General features: G+C 35.4%; 1 long non-coding RNA gene across 2 annotated transcripts; it reads left to right on the top strand.

Annotated features, from left to right (window-relative positions):
- The first annotated feature begins 919 nt into the window (after positions 1-919).
- Positions 920-11,676, top strand: LOC138858948 (uncharacterized). Of its 2 annotated transcripts, XR_011397985.1 has the most exons (4): positions 920-2,498; positions 2,766-2,839; positions 10,290-10,438; positions 10,500-11,676. It is a non-coding gene; the product is annotated as an uncharacterized lncRNA (long non-coding RNA). The 2 variants fall into 2 exon arrangements; XR_011397984.1 differs by lacking the exon at positions 2,766-2,839 and having other exon boundaries at positions 10,500-10,652.
- The last annotated feature ends 3,773 nt before the right edge of the window (positions 11,677-15,449 follow it).

The following is a 15,449-nucleotide window of genomic DNA, read 5'->3' as shown; positions in this document are numbered from 1 at the left end:
AATAAAAAAAGAGTATATAAAAATATCTGATAGGATTTTGAACTTAGGCAAAATATTTCACGTTGTTTACTTGCTTCAAATGTTCATATAGTCACATGTGAATATTCTTGAAATTGCCTCCTTCATTCGCATGTGCAAATATTATATTTGCATATATGCACACATATGTACATATGTATGTCCCTCAATATATCTTTCGCAAAAAATCAAACATTCGCGCAAGTGACAAAAAAACGAAGACGCAGCATCATCGACCAATAATATTCAAGCAAACTCGCGGCATAGTTTCTAAGTATTTTATATTACAACGACAACAAATTCATTCATAAGAAATGTGCGTCTGCTTCAACGCAAAGTGCGTTCGTTCATAACTCTGCGCCGCGCTATGGTTTCTGTGCGCTTGGTAAACCACATTTGGTTTTCATATAGCACTCTGAAATACATCGAAGACACGAAAATTCAGACTTTCGTCAATGGGATACGAGATAACACTACACGTTTCGCTGCATTAGCATGTCCAAAATTGACGTTTGCAGAAACCTTTTCTTATTTTCTGACACAGGAAACTGCATCTCTGCTTTGCAATCAAACATTTAAAGCTCACAAAGTAGAAATAGAGGAACACACTTGGGTGAACCAATTACTTGAAAAAATTGACAACATGCAGAAAGCACTGGAAAAATCTACGGAAGCGCATAAGAAAAATGATGGTTTTCTTAAATGCTTCAATTGCGGATAAAGTGGTTACATTGCATGCAACTGGAACCAGCCCAATAATCCAGCTGGACGTAAACGCAAAGGTAGTAGTCATGGAAATGCTGATGCCATGTCCCGCCCTCCCTGTAATCTGGAATGCAGACATTGCTCAAAAGCAGAGGCCAAGGAAGACATTATAGATGTCCGATTAATGACTATAACATCAGACTGGGATCCGGAAAAGCTACGGAAATGTCAGCAAGAGGATCCAGATTTGAAAAGTGGTCAACACGGATTTGAGATGAATAAACATCCAACGAGAGAAGAAATAGCTGCAGAAAGCCTAGTCGCAAAGGCTTATTGGGCACAATGGAATAGTTTGAAGTTAGTGTCTGGCTTGCCGCATCGTGTATGGGAAAGCGAAGATGGGCAAAAGTTCACGAGCTTTGATGATTATTCCAAAAGTAAGAATTCCTGAAGTTCTCAACGAGCTGCACAACGGTCCAAGTGGAGAACACATGGGTATCACTAAAACCTTGGAGAAATTAAAACAAAGACTTTATTGGGTTGGTTGTCGTCAATCAGTTACGGAGTGGATCGCCAATTGTGCCCTTTAGCAGCAATGCACTCGATTGCTGCTAAAGGGCCGAGGTCCAGAAGTCATGGTCAGATGTTGCTGGTCCATTTTCTATCCGTTAGTTAGGAAACAAATATGCTTTGGTTATCATGGACTATTTCAGCAAATGGCCAGAGGTATACGCAATTCCTAACCAAGAGGCAGGAACAGTGGCGGATGTAGTCATCAACAATTGAGTATCGAGATATGGTGTTCCAATAGAATTACATTCTGATCAAGGGAGAAATTTTGAATCAGCTCTAATTCAGGAGATATGCCAAAAACTGGGTATCCGGAAAACCCGTACAACTCCACTACATCCGCAGTCCGATGGCATGGTAGAACGATTCAATCGAACTTTGGAAGAACATTTAAGGAAAGTTGTGGACAAGTATCAAAAAGATTGGGATACCTTTATATCCTTGTTCCTGATGGCTTATCGGTCTGCTGTACATGAAAAAACGAGGCACACTCCAGCAAGGGTAATTTTTGGTAATGATCTTCGACTACCGATTGATTTAAAATTTGGAATTAACGCCAACAGGAATTCAATAGCATCCTAGAAGACGAGATGAGGGATATACATGCTATGGTGAGACAGCGCACCAAAATTATGAGCGATAAGATGAAAGCAAAATACGACAAGGCAATAAACTCTGAGGGTTTTATTGAAGGCGATTGGGAATGTTAGTTGTCAGAATGTTCTAGTAGTGAACTTTTATTAAAAATTTACTATATAAGGGCTGTCGGATTGTGGAGTAGACACAGTTCTAATTAGAGTGTTGCCGTGTAAAAAGAAATTAAGCATAAGCAATAAGTTGTAAGCTAGAATATCGAGCAATAAGTGTTAAGTTGTTGGAAATAAAAGTAAAGATAAGTGTATAGCCATTAAATTGGGACTTTAATTTAACAATCCAGTGATCGAACTCAAGAGTGAGTTACAGGTAGACGATTTATCGAGAAATCCGTTACAATATGTAAGTGTTAATTCGATATACATAAATGTATGTTTGTTTGTTGTGTTTTTATTTTTTCTCTGTTTGTTTTATGTTTTTTGCCTATGCTTACTTATTGAATGCAATCCTGCTTATTGCTTTATTACGCATAAGGGGTATTGCTGGATTAATGTGCAAGTTATACTTGAATTAGTTTTTTGGTTCTTGTTGGTGTGTTTGAATACACGAAGGTAAGCTATTAATTGAGCAATAAGTTAAGATAAATTTTTTTTTTTAATATAATAGTATGCATTTTGAAATATACGTTATACCAGACTGTGTTCGGGTTTTCCCGCAAAATAAACTCGAAACTGTGTCAGTTGGGTAACCGTTTTTTATGCTGTTAAAACGGATTTTCTGTAATAGGTTTTAAATTATAATATATAAAACTGCAATTTTTACATATGTATGCGCATAAAATACGATAAGTAAAAGAAATAAATACGCTCACTTTGTAGGGTATATGGTTTGTACACATATATGCCTAAGCGTTTTGTGCCAATTCGTGTGCTTCTTCTCCAGCTGCTTACAGGTATGTTGTATTGTTGTTTTGTGTTTAAAAATTCGCGCCCGTTTGTTCTATTTATGTTTTGTGCTTAAGATTCGCAATCGGTTGTGTGAATTTTTGTATGTTTAAAATGTTTATATGTTGGTTGTTGTATATATATTATATATTATATATTAGCATTGTATCTTTGCTGAGTTTTGTGTGTTTTCTACATTTTAACATTTATATGCATGTATATATATATATATATTTAGTTTTTATATTAATGTATACTTTTATTTTGTAATTATTTATATACATATGTATGTATATGTATATATAATATATATATTCACTTTTTTTTTTTTTAGTTACTGCACCATTTTTAAAATTTTTTGTTTTAGTTTGCAAATTTTTTTGTTGTACCACTGCACTGCACTTTGTTATTATACGCATATCTTTTGTTAACTCAGTTTGTTTGTTTTTTTTGTGTGTTTCTGTTTCTTTGTCACCACTATAATTATTTATTGTGTTTCTTAACACAGTTTTTTTTTGTAAAAATCCGAAGGTGCCTTTCAGTAAGGCTCGAAGGACCATGAATAAAAAGATACACAATTTATTGGGGAGCACGAAATTTTTTTTCACTAGCTTTAAATAGGATTATAAAGGAAGCACTCGAATCATTAGTTATAGAATTGAACTCCGTTCAGATTTATTTATTTAACAAATTATTAATTACTAAACATTAGTTCCAATTTAATTAAAAATAAAAGTAGTTGTGCTGGACTGGAAGCAAACCAGCTGATTGCGCGAAAATTATGTCCGAAAAAAGAAGGATTGAGTTGTCGAAGTGCGCTGTCCCGTTGAGAAGTCTAGTTAGCCCGTCGGATCGCTATTTAATCGAAGGTGTATAAGCGAATGTTGATGTGGCGCTTAGGCCCATACACGATAAGCGTATAAAGTGTGGGCGATGATCCCGTCCTTTTTGTTAGGTGTACAGGTGCCGTGTTATGGTATGTTGTGTCCTGTGTGGTGTGATTTCATCGGGTGGTGAGAACCTGTGAATGTTCTCAAGTGTGGTATGTTGCATTAGGGTGCGCCAGTTGTTAATGGAGGGAGTGGTGGTACTGAGGCTTAGCTCATTTAAACAAATTTGAAAATAATTTTTTTCTGTTAATTTGGTTAATAAACTAATCGTGCGATGTCTCTTGGAACGTTTTATTTAAGCGTCGAGACATTTAGCATCTACAATTGTCATCCTGGGACAAAATAAAAAATCAGCGTTATTTTACATAAGAATACCCATAAAAATACGTAAGGAAATTTAAAAATATTGATTCGTTCAAAGAGTATAGGAATTTATACAGACAAATTAAATTTCAGTTTATAATTTCGTAATAAAGTGGCTAAAAAAATGGTTTAATAGTTTAAGCGAAAAAACGGTTATTTTTTAACTCTACAGTAGCCAAGCCTCTTAAATTCAGCCTCTTCGGTTAAGTTTATGCCAGATATATCTCATCATCAGTGAAAGGGGACAATTTATCTGCCATTCACGCCTAGTTTGCCTTTTTTCTGTTACAAGCTTTTCTACCAGGCGGTTTGCAAGTTTGGTTTGGAGTTGCTTAGACAGCTGCATTAGTTATTCTTTCATTAAAAGTCAATACATGTATCAGCAGATATAAGCGATCTTTCTACGAATTGTGTCATACATTAAGTAAGGTTTAGAATCATACTTTCAACTCTTCGACTTGCTTGGTTTTAGGGCAATTGCATTTGTAGAGTGTTTCCTTTACCATATTAGCATAACTTCCTTGGACTACATTATTCTTAACATTGCCAGGCTTTTAACTCTGGTCAGTGATTTCAATAATTTCGCTGAGCGGAATATTTAGCTTTTGGTTACGACGTGCGTGAATTCTGAGCCACAACTTCGATTTCAAGACTTTATATACAGGGCAACCCCTATAGTTAACAATGTGATTTCCTCCACGATTACTACACCTTTTAAGGACAGAAAGTGATCACAGAAGTTGTTTTTACAGTTTTCACCATAGATTCTTGTTTTGTTGATTACTTTTTTTGCATTTGCGTTTTTGTTTTATATGTGTATGCGTATGCGTTTTTTATGTTTGCTTATTCAAAGTATACATTTGCCACAATTGAGGGATGTGACCAACCTTTTCAACTGGGAGAATCTGAACCACCTGGTTCTGGAAAGGAAGACAGCTGGAAGAAGTAAATGAATTCATCTCTTTGGGGTACCTCTTCAAGAGTAGCGGAAAAAATAGAGCTCATGTCAGAGAAAGAGTCAAAAAGGCTGTTATAGTGATGAAACATACTTGAAGTATAAGTGAGCGCCTTTTCAAGAAAGACTATCTAAGGAGAATAAAAATATTCGACAGCCTTGTAGTCAGTATTAATGGCATATGGAGCCGAAATATGGGGGTGGGAAGATGTTGAAGAGATGGAAAAAATTCAGAAGAAGTACCTCAAGTGGACACTTGGATTAGAAAAATGTACACCAGACTGCATTTTGCTGGAAGAGACTAAACGAGAAAAGCTAAGGCTAAGATACGTGAAACTGGCTGTTAATTACGAAAGCAAAATTATGGAAGAAGAAAGCCTGGTCAAAGAGTGAATGGTGGAAAGATGCATCGGAAGAGGAGGTAAGGTGAGCCTAAACTACAGGATGAAGTTTTTAAATGAAGAAGAAGAAGTTGATGCAGTAAGAAACGCTGGTAGGTCAGTTGGAGATGAAGTCAAAACGCGAGGAATGGATGTACAAAGGCAGCTACAGTGGAACAACATCGAAAAGCTGAGATACAACCAAAGATACTCATCTATATAATCAGGCGAAGTCCCAGAATACTTAAAAATTAGTGAAGATTACGCGTTAATTGCAAAAGCAAGATGTGGAACGTTAGAAGGCGCAAATAAAAAATGGGCTGACGACAAAGTAAAAGGATGTTGGTTGTGTGGTACAGGCAAAGATTCAATAGATCACTGGAGGCAAGAATGCACAATAACCGTATTATCAACGGAGGAAATCCTGAGCGTTGAAGGTGAGAAGGCAGCAGTAACCTGGTTGAAAGAAATTGCAAAAAAAAAGGCTTGAAGTATCATAGATACGGCCAGTGTAATTTAAAAATTTTTAAATTAAAATTAATGTTTTAAAAACTTTCCAAAAAATATTATTTAAAGATTATTTAGTGATTAAAAATGTAATCAAAAGACTTAAAGATTTAAAGATTTTTCAAATTAATAGTTCTAACCATGTATTTAATATTGATATGCAATAGTTAATAACTAATAATTAATAGTTAATAAGAATAGAATATAAGGTATCATGTATCTAAGTCCTGTTTTTAGGCTTTGGTGGCTGAAACAAACGTACATTTGTACATTTTTATTTATTACATTATATTATACTACTACACTTTTTTCTTAAACCTTCTTTCTTGAGGGTACATTGGGATGTAGGGTGTAAATCCCCACATACTACACAAAGCCTTCGTAGATTGCAATATTATTTGGTGTGTCCATACTCTTGGCAGTTAGTGCATTGTACTGGACCACTTCTTTAATGTGGTTCTTCAACGGTAACTCTACGATGTAGAAGATATTGTAAATTAAAAATATAAATGTGTTCCATTTTTCTTTAACTGGTTAGCATTTGGCATCAACTCAATTTTTAATATTGTTGGGGTACTTCATTTCTATTAAAAATATTTACAACCGTTTTAATGTAGTAACCACGTTCTACAAGAGCTTCTTTTCAATAGAATCTACCGAAGACTCTAAATATATATATGGTATATAACAACAACTAGTCCCTTAGAGCTCTTCAATTGATAGGATAAATATTTTTTGTTATTATTTGACATGATTTTTACCATTTCCATAAATTTTTTCTCAATGTACGTTTGTATTTTCGTTTCATCAATATTACCCTTTTTCAAGGGCACCATGCGAAAATTGTTTGTGCTTAAAATGTTACTTAGTTGAAAAACAATGGTATTAGAGCTGCGCTTGCCCAAATATATAGGTGGCGGTTTGGTATTACCGACACAACTACTTTTATTTTTAATTAAATTGGAACTAATGTTTAATAAATTGTTAAATAAATAAATTTGAACGGAGTTCAATTATAAAACTAATGATTCGAGTCCTTCCTTTACAATCTTATTTAAAGCTAGTGAAAATAAATTTCGTGCTCCCCAATAAATTGGGTATCTTTTTAAACAGGTACGTTCTCACCATCAACTCTGTTTTCCTTCGCCGTCCGTGTATGCATACTTGTTGGTGCCTACAAGTTTATTGTTGCCCGATCGCTGTTTATTGCTGCTTCTGCTGTAACTAAGCTTTTTACTGCCCCTGCTTCTTGTGATTTGCTGAGGTATACTCGCCGTGTCCAGGGTTCGTTACAATAAATTTGTAAACTGTGGGGCTCTTTTTATAAATCGTACTTTATTAAATTTCCGTACAAAATGGTGTCTTCCGCGTTGTAGTAGCGTCACGCGATAATAGCGCTATTGCAGAATAGTGGTTTATGTGGCCCGTTAGCGCGTCACTATCACGCGGAATTACGGAAGGCAGTAGCAGCGGCCGCGATGCCAAGCGTGGAGCAGGTCAGAGGATCGACTCACTACCCACTTCACGTGTGCTTTCAGCCTTCGTACGGTTAAGAGTGAAATGCCTGCCAGAGGAAGACTCACTGCGAGGCATTTACTCCTTACCACTGTAGCGTTATCCGCCTCTCCGCGCTCCCTTTGAATAGCTATTATTCGATAGCGTATTCCACTCTGCCACGCTCTGGGGGAGCTCAGCGGCTTAGGATGACTTACGTTTGAGTCCTTTGGTGATGATGGCTTCGATTTCGATTCTACCGCTGCGTGAGTTGACGCTCGTATGTGCTACGACGACGATGCTCGGATGTTTCTGCCGGCGCTCGTGTAGGCTTAGATGCCGATGTCCTACTGCGTGCGTTGACGCTCGTGGGTGCTACGACGGCGACGCTCGGATGTTTCTGCCGGCGTTCATGTATAGCCGTGAAAAAATAATTCCGTGCCACAAGAGACTGTGTTGGCGACCGAAAGTTAAGGGTTTAGTCGGTCAGAGGATCAACTCACTACCGAGCTCACCCTTAACGAAAGGCTGTTACAGTCCTGTGCTGACTGACTGCTGATGGGCCTGCTTGCTTTCCGCCAAGCCGTGTGTTGCTTGCTTGCGCCTTCGCAACATGTTGCTTTCTAGGATGGCGCGTGGTGCTAGAAGTGGCGTGGTTTTCCCGTTGCAGACCACTATTTGTATTGTTGTTTACGCGGCGTGATTTTACCGTTGTGTATGAGTGCTTACTTACTGTGTTGTATTTGTTTAATAGTTTAATTAAATGCGTTGTGTGGGCTAAATTCCGTATGGATATTTAGTTTTCTTGTACCATTAATTTTATATCAAGTTTTTACCTTTCCACGATTCACACTAATTTATTTATTTTTCCCTCCTTTTCTTTCCTTTGTTTTTTCTTTAAATTTAATTTAACTTCTTCAATATTAAGTTTTTTTTCTCACAGCTTTATCTCTCAATTCATTTTTCATTTACATAGTTTTCTTTTATGTTGTTTTAAATTTTTTTTCAATTAAATTATAAATTTGTATAATTTTTTTGTCTCTAGTAGGGTTAAGAATCTGCTCTTCTCGTTGTTGTTGACCTCCACATGGTTACACGGCCATTTGGTATTTGGCCGTACTAAATTTTAGCCGGTGCTTCCCTGTGCCGGTCAAGAGGTCCGTGAGGCTTCTTTTGACTCTTTTAGCGATCTGTGAGAAGGCCTCTAGTCCTGTTCCGTTTGCGTCGGCAATGGATATTTGTGCCTTCAGCTGGGAGCTGTTCCTCCGCGGATGGTTGTGATAAAATTTATGATAGTTCTATTTGGGCGAAGATACATCCGAGCGCTCCTTCACCTCGTCCTACATAGCGCATAACTCGTTCCATCGTTTCCAGTACGTAAATGCTGCAATCGTCTGTATCTGTTGTGGTACATTCTAAAGGACTCCCTCTGAAGGAATTCGCGTCAGGTCGTAGTTGCATGGAAGACCTTACCCTTCATCCAGGAATCTGAAGTCCATATCTGGTATGGGTGCACGTAACAGTGATGAACGGTGTTGTGCGGTGCTAGAACTACACGCTGTCCGAAGATGTCGATGTTCCGTATCCAGCGTATTGTGCTTTTCGGGCCAAATTCGGTTTCCAGGCGCTTCGCCAGGCGTCGATCACGGTGTCGGTTATCAAGGATCCATCTTCCAGGAGAGTAAGTCCCCTCGATGCAGGGAGACTCCACCTTGTTCCGGTGGAAAGGTTAGTTCCGCCTTCTCTCTCTCTGGTTGTGTATTCCCTTGGTCTAATGAGGGCTCGACCACCGATGATTGTCGTGCTGTGTCCTGCGGTATCGTCTGAACTAGACGCATCATAACTGGTCAAGTTGTTGTCGTTTGATGGTCTTCTAACGATTAGACTGCTGCGGGTGTTTTCGTGGTTTGGTTCACTCACTTCTTGGACAGCCGCTCGGCCGACGATACATGGCGTCGTGGCCGGGTTGGTTCTCAACGAGGCAGCAGTCCAAGATGATTAACAATTCTTGACTACGTGTGCCGCGATAGTGCGTCTCATAGCGGCGTGTATTGTGCGTGCTTTGATTGCCCTTGTCGTGTCTTTTTGGTCAGTTAGCTGTGTGGTGGTGTTGGTGTACTGCGAGGTGGCGGCTTTATATACGTTGGCGATGCTGTGTCCGGTTTAGGTGTCACGCCGCTGCGTACATAGCGTCTGCACATGCTGAGCTAACACTTCTCTACTGGGAAACTTTACTTTCTTCTCTTCCATCTGTACACGGAATCGCTTTAAGCTATTTGGCCACTTATCATCTTTGTTCAATTCGCAGTTTACTTGACTCCTGAAATGGCCGACACAAGTTCTTTGGACACAAGTCCGTGCACTCTGAAAGCTTCTTTAAACCCCGTTGAAAGCTTCCTTATTTTTCTACTTAAACCCTTATGAATTTTTGAAATAATTCTCAATTCACTACTATACTTGTAAAGTTTCACCTCTTAAATACAAATATCTCGCAAACTATAAGTCTGGGGCGGGTATACATATTTATATACATTTAATAACACTGAGGACCTCCTCTATCCGTCAATACTATCAGATCGCGGCGTCAAAGAAATCGTAGTCGTGCCATTTTTATAGCGACTTTATGTGCCATTGTATTAGAAAACGGTTTTATTTCATCATTTTAGTTTTGACAATAGTAATAATTAAAGAAATAGTAATTATTTCCCGTTACGAATGAACGTTTAAAAGAGTGGCATTAACTTGGTTTGAATCATAAAAGTTCGCTCTTGAATCAGGAGAATAATGTTGGCCTGGTGACTATATCCAAGTACACAAACAAAATTAATAAATTATACAAAAATAGTAAGAAAACTCATTATATTTATAGCACCGTTGAGGTTCCTGTTCGTTATGAAAAATAAGAAGAGTTCATCTGTACGTCCCAAGCGTTGAAGTTATTGTTAGTGAGTCCACTGAGGAATCAGGGAGCGCCAGAGTCTTATACTAGGAACTCAGACTATGTTCGTAAAGACCTGGGTATGTGCTCACAATAATTCCAATTCTGTATAAATGACTACAACTCTTACTAGTAACGTAGGACGTATTGTTTCAAAGAAGCATTAATTACAACAACTCATGTGATTTAAACATCAAACAAAAAGTGGAAGGATCCTGAATTGAAAGTAAGTGTGTAAATAAAAATTTTCTTTATCGGCATTATAATAATATATATGTAATTATGAATAATTTAATAATAACTGGCCAATATTTTATATTTGTATCTTGAATTATTTTAAAAATTTCTTCCAAAAAAGTGTTAAGGTAATTAAACAAAATGTTACGGGAAACCAACCATAGATTCTATGTGAAAATTTTACGTTTTTTAACATGAAAACCAGGATAACCACTGTAGATAACATACCTTCAATAGCATGTTAAATATTGTATCCCTCGATTCTTATAAGAATTGTGTCATGCATTTATTAATTAAAAAAAAATATGAATACTTTAAAAAATACAAAAAAAAATTATTTTTTATTGTTCTTTATTTATTTTAGCTAACCAAACAAATAACACATTCCCCAGTTTTCTGTAACCTAAAGGTAACCATAGCAATAACTAAAAAACTATTTTCAAAAAAAGATGGTTAACCAAACAAAAGCTAATAAAAAGGACGCTGTTAACCAAAGTGTATCAGATAGTTTGCAAAATAGATAGTTGACAAATTAAAGAGAGCGAGTAATATAATCAAAGCGACGTAGAGTAAAAAAGGAAAAAAGTTAACTTCTTTCCCAAGGTTAGAACAAAACTAACCTATTGTGTAACAAATGCATTAATTACTGATAACCTATGGTAACCAGTTATAGGTTATAGGTAAGGCAATGATATAGAGCGAGTAAAATAATAAACTTTTACCTATCTTATAGTGTTCAAATATGAACATGTGCGTTGGTGCCAAGGGACATCACTTACTCGTGTAATATCTATTATTATAAGAAAAAAGTACAGTCCACTAAAATATTTTCTCTAGGCAATATGTTCAAATATCTTTGAACATGATTATCATTGATAATGCTGAGGTAATATAAAACGTACATACTTGTATAGACATAATGCGTTATATTACATAAAAAATTTATGCATTGATTTAAGATAAGAACATGCATATGTTTATATCATATATACACATTGTACCCAATTGGTTCTAAAAATATTATTAGGCAATTGCTTATGTGCTTCGAAATCAAACAATAAGTAACATACATATTCACATACATACCTACACATATATTTAGTTAGTTAAGATTGTTTTAAAAATTGTATATAAAGCCTTTAAAATAAATAAAAATCAGAATGCATTAGATATTACAAACAGTTATTTACACATAGGAGAAAGTAAATACTTCTCACTTTTCGAAATATTTTGAAAAATTTTACATTATCTTTTGATATATTAATATAATTCTAACAAGTAAGGAAGAGCTTACAACGTACAGAGATTAAATCGGGAGAAATACCTTCAGGTGTTAGCAAAATTTTATTTCAAAAAATGTTGCGAAATAATTCAATAGTCATTGTACGACGAAACTAAATCGTCTACAATCAAATTTTTATCTATATCTTATAATATTGGCAATAGATTCACTTAGTTATATAATTATACATATTTTACTTCCCGTCAGCAAAAATTATATTAAAATCATCTTCAAATAAGATATAACTGGCATAAACTTAACCGAGGCTAAATTTGATATATTAAGTTGATGCGCAAAACGTCAATAGAGGATCGGAACTGTGGAATTGATTTGATTAAGGATATGAGGTTAGGTCCAAGGTCTAAACCAATTCCATTCATAGCGCTAAACCACATAATTTTTAAGAAAGCTTGTCCCTTAAATTAATTAAAATATCATATATGCATTTAATGCACAAAGATACATTATTATTATTGGAAAAAAACGCTCTTTCAATTTCATTAAGATAACATACATATTGACCGATATTTGCGGTATAAAGTCGGAAGTTCGAAAGCCTTTTATTATGTATATGGGTACTAAAGAAATTATTTATCCGATTCAACCCAGTTTTGGCACACGGCATATTATTATCAGATAAGGATTCTCTTTGAGTTTCTATAATAGTTGACCGATATTTTCGATATAAACGATAAAAAATCGGAATAGGAACTGGGGTCCGGTACCTGGGGGCTTGAACAGTTTTGGTCCGATTTGGATCATTTTTGATTATAAGCTGGCGCACTTCAAGAGGAGTGATCGTGCAATGTTTTATCCCGATACATTCCTTAGTGCTTTGTATACTAGAAAGAGAAGGAAGCAGATGGAATTTAAAATTGTGTTGTATGAAAAGTAGGCATGGTTGTAGTTCGATTTTCGCTCTGTGACATAGAAATTTCAGAATAATGCTACCTACCGAATTTCTTGAAATTGGTATAGCAGGTCCCGAGATATGGGTTTTCACCTAAATATGGGGGGTGCCACGCCCATCGACATTAAAATTTAAAAGCGGCTCCTACTTTGATTTCGCAGACATTTTGATTTCGGGTTGCAAATTTTATGTTTCTGGTGCTTTTTGCACTTTCAGTCGTTTTTAACCGAACCGATGGGGAGTAAACGGGGTTATCATCCGATTTCATTCATTTTCATCCATTTTTACAGTGTCGGCAAGGGTGCTTAAGGAATTTGTCCTCAGTGATTTTGGTTATAATAGCTTTAGCTGATTAGGAAATATGTACATTAAACCTCTTAGAGGGCGCCCATTTTTTAAAAAATTTTGCCTAAAGGCGCTCTTTCATGCCTTTATTAAGTACTTAGTTATGGCATTTTATAAGTTTTCGTTAAATGGTGTTTTGTGGGCGTGGCAGTGGTCCTATTACTCCTTTTTTTCTATTCTAATGAACGTATTCGTTTCCATTTCTATATGTTTCGTGTTACGAGTTTTGCAAAAAATCTGAGTTATACTGCCAAATATTTTGAGCAGTACTTCCCAAAAATGTAAACTCAGGGTTTTTATTCTTGGTTATAAGAAGACCAATTTCTGTTGCCTTCTGTTAAAAACGATCCTAATTTAGATCGATTTACCATACAAAATTAAGATCCTAATTTACTACATTAACTCTTAGACGAATACAAGTTGAAACTGGAATGCTGAGTGGTTGTTGTCCACTCTGTAAATTTTACTGTGTTTATTGATATAATAGCAATCTGCTGATGAATTTTGATCATTAGAAAAAATACGAAAGAAAAAAGCAAACAAAAAAATGGAAAAAATATGAATGACCAGTAAATAAACAAACAATTGCAATGCAAAATGTTTAATAGAAAATTTAATGTCTAATTCTTCTTTATTTAGCACCAAAAATAAAAAAAAGAAGAGGCTATCTTGGGCTGAGTGCGGAGAAGTGGCCATTCGCGATTTGTGGGCAGAGCGTGTTGCAGATCTCCGCGAAAGTACCTAGATTGCACTAGCTAAAACAATTAAATTTTATTATTATACGCAAGAAAAAACGCATTCAATTTAAACTTCTTATTAACAGCAAAAAAGTGTATAACAGCTGATCTTTAATTGAGTAGCCGGCTGTGTGAAATGAAATAAATACTTTAATCTATTGACTACATAATCGTCAATTAATTTAAAACATCTCCTGAATTTGGTTTTAAAATGGGTATGACCTGCAGCGAAAGTTCTCCATATATATATATAGACTATATTCAAATTCCGCTGACTTATGGTTTTTGAAATATTTGTATATAAAATACATAAAAACAACAAGTTCAGATTTTTTTTTATTCATATGAAGTTTTAAATTTCTAATATGCACTTTTCATAAAATTCTTTTTACATAATTATTCCAAAAATGGTTTTAATTGAATATTAAACATTTTCTTCGCCCCTATGTATTCACGCAATAAAAAATATCTACATATTGTGGCGAACACGGATGATAGAGCAAAATCGAATCGACGGTTAATCGCCAGAATCAACTAGACAGCGAATTCGTAGTTACTGTTCTAGAGGCGAAATCATGTTAAAGATCCACTATATAAGCGCTGCCAGATTGTGCAGCAGACACTGTTCTGATTGGACCGTTGCATGTAAATGGGAATTGAGTTATAAGCAGTATAAAGTTCTTTTAACTAGAAATAAAAATAAGTGTATAGCCAATAAATTGGGACTTTTCTTAACAATCCAGTGCTCGAACTCAAGAGTGAGTTAGGTAGACGATTTATCGAGATTTTGCAAACGAATCAAAAGAAATAAAGAATTCAGATTATACCCTAATTTCAGGAAACAAATACATTATTACTTTACCGCGAAGAGCTTATTTCTGCATTGGCGGCTTTAGGTCATATTTTAAAAAAATATAAAAAAATTAGTGGATATAAGGTAAATAATATAATAATTATAATAATAAAATTAATTTACATCAAATAATTACTAATTTGTAACTTCAACCTATAAATTAACAACCATTATATTGACAAAACCATTATATTGACAGCGAATTATCAACACCGGATGCACCAATTTCTCAGCTGAACTACACAGCTATATAGTGTAGTTGTAATAATTAATTGTTCAGTTGCTATTTTATATAAATAAAGTAAGGTGGTAAAAACCTAAAACTTATTGTGGTTTTTTTTTTAAGCTTCCCTGCGAAGAAAAAATTAACTTAAATAATATTATCAGAGATTCCTGATTATTATTACATATTGTAATATTTACAACTTATTGCTTACAGCTCAATTGCACGGCAACACTCTAATTAGAACTATGTCTGTTGCACAGTCCGGCAACCCTTATATAGTAGATTGTTAACATTGTATAAGCCTACAAGTAGCTAAAGAATCAGCTGTTTTCCTATGTGTGTGAAACAGCCGTGATCACCTGATCGAATCTGCATTTTTTTGACACAGAGATGTAAATGAAAGGCTTGTTTGTGAACATGGATTTGTAATGGAGAATATTAATGAAAACTTTCAAGAATATTTTCGAAACAAAAGACTATTATATATTTATTGCTTTTCCT

This window comes from Bactrocera oleae, chromosome 2, assembly GCF_042242935.1.
Source record: "Bactrocera oleae isolate idBacOlea1 chromosome 2, idBacOlea1, whole genome shotgun sequence".
NCBI classification, from domain to species: domain Eukaryota; kingdom Metazoa; phylum Arthropoda; class Insecta; order Diptera; family Tephritidae; genus Bactrocera; species Bactrocera oleae.
This window is presented reverse-complemented; position numbering and strand designations above follow the sequence as displayed.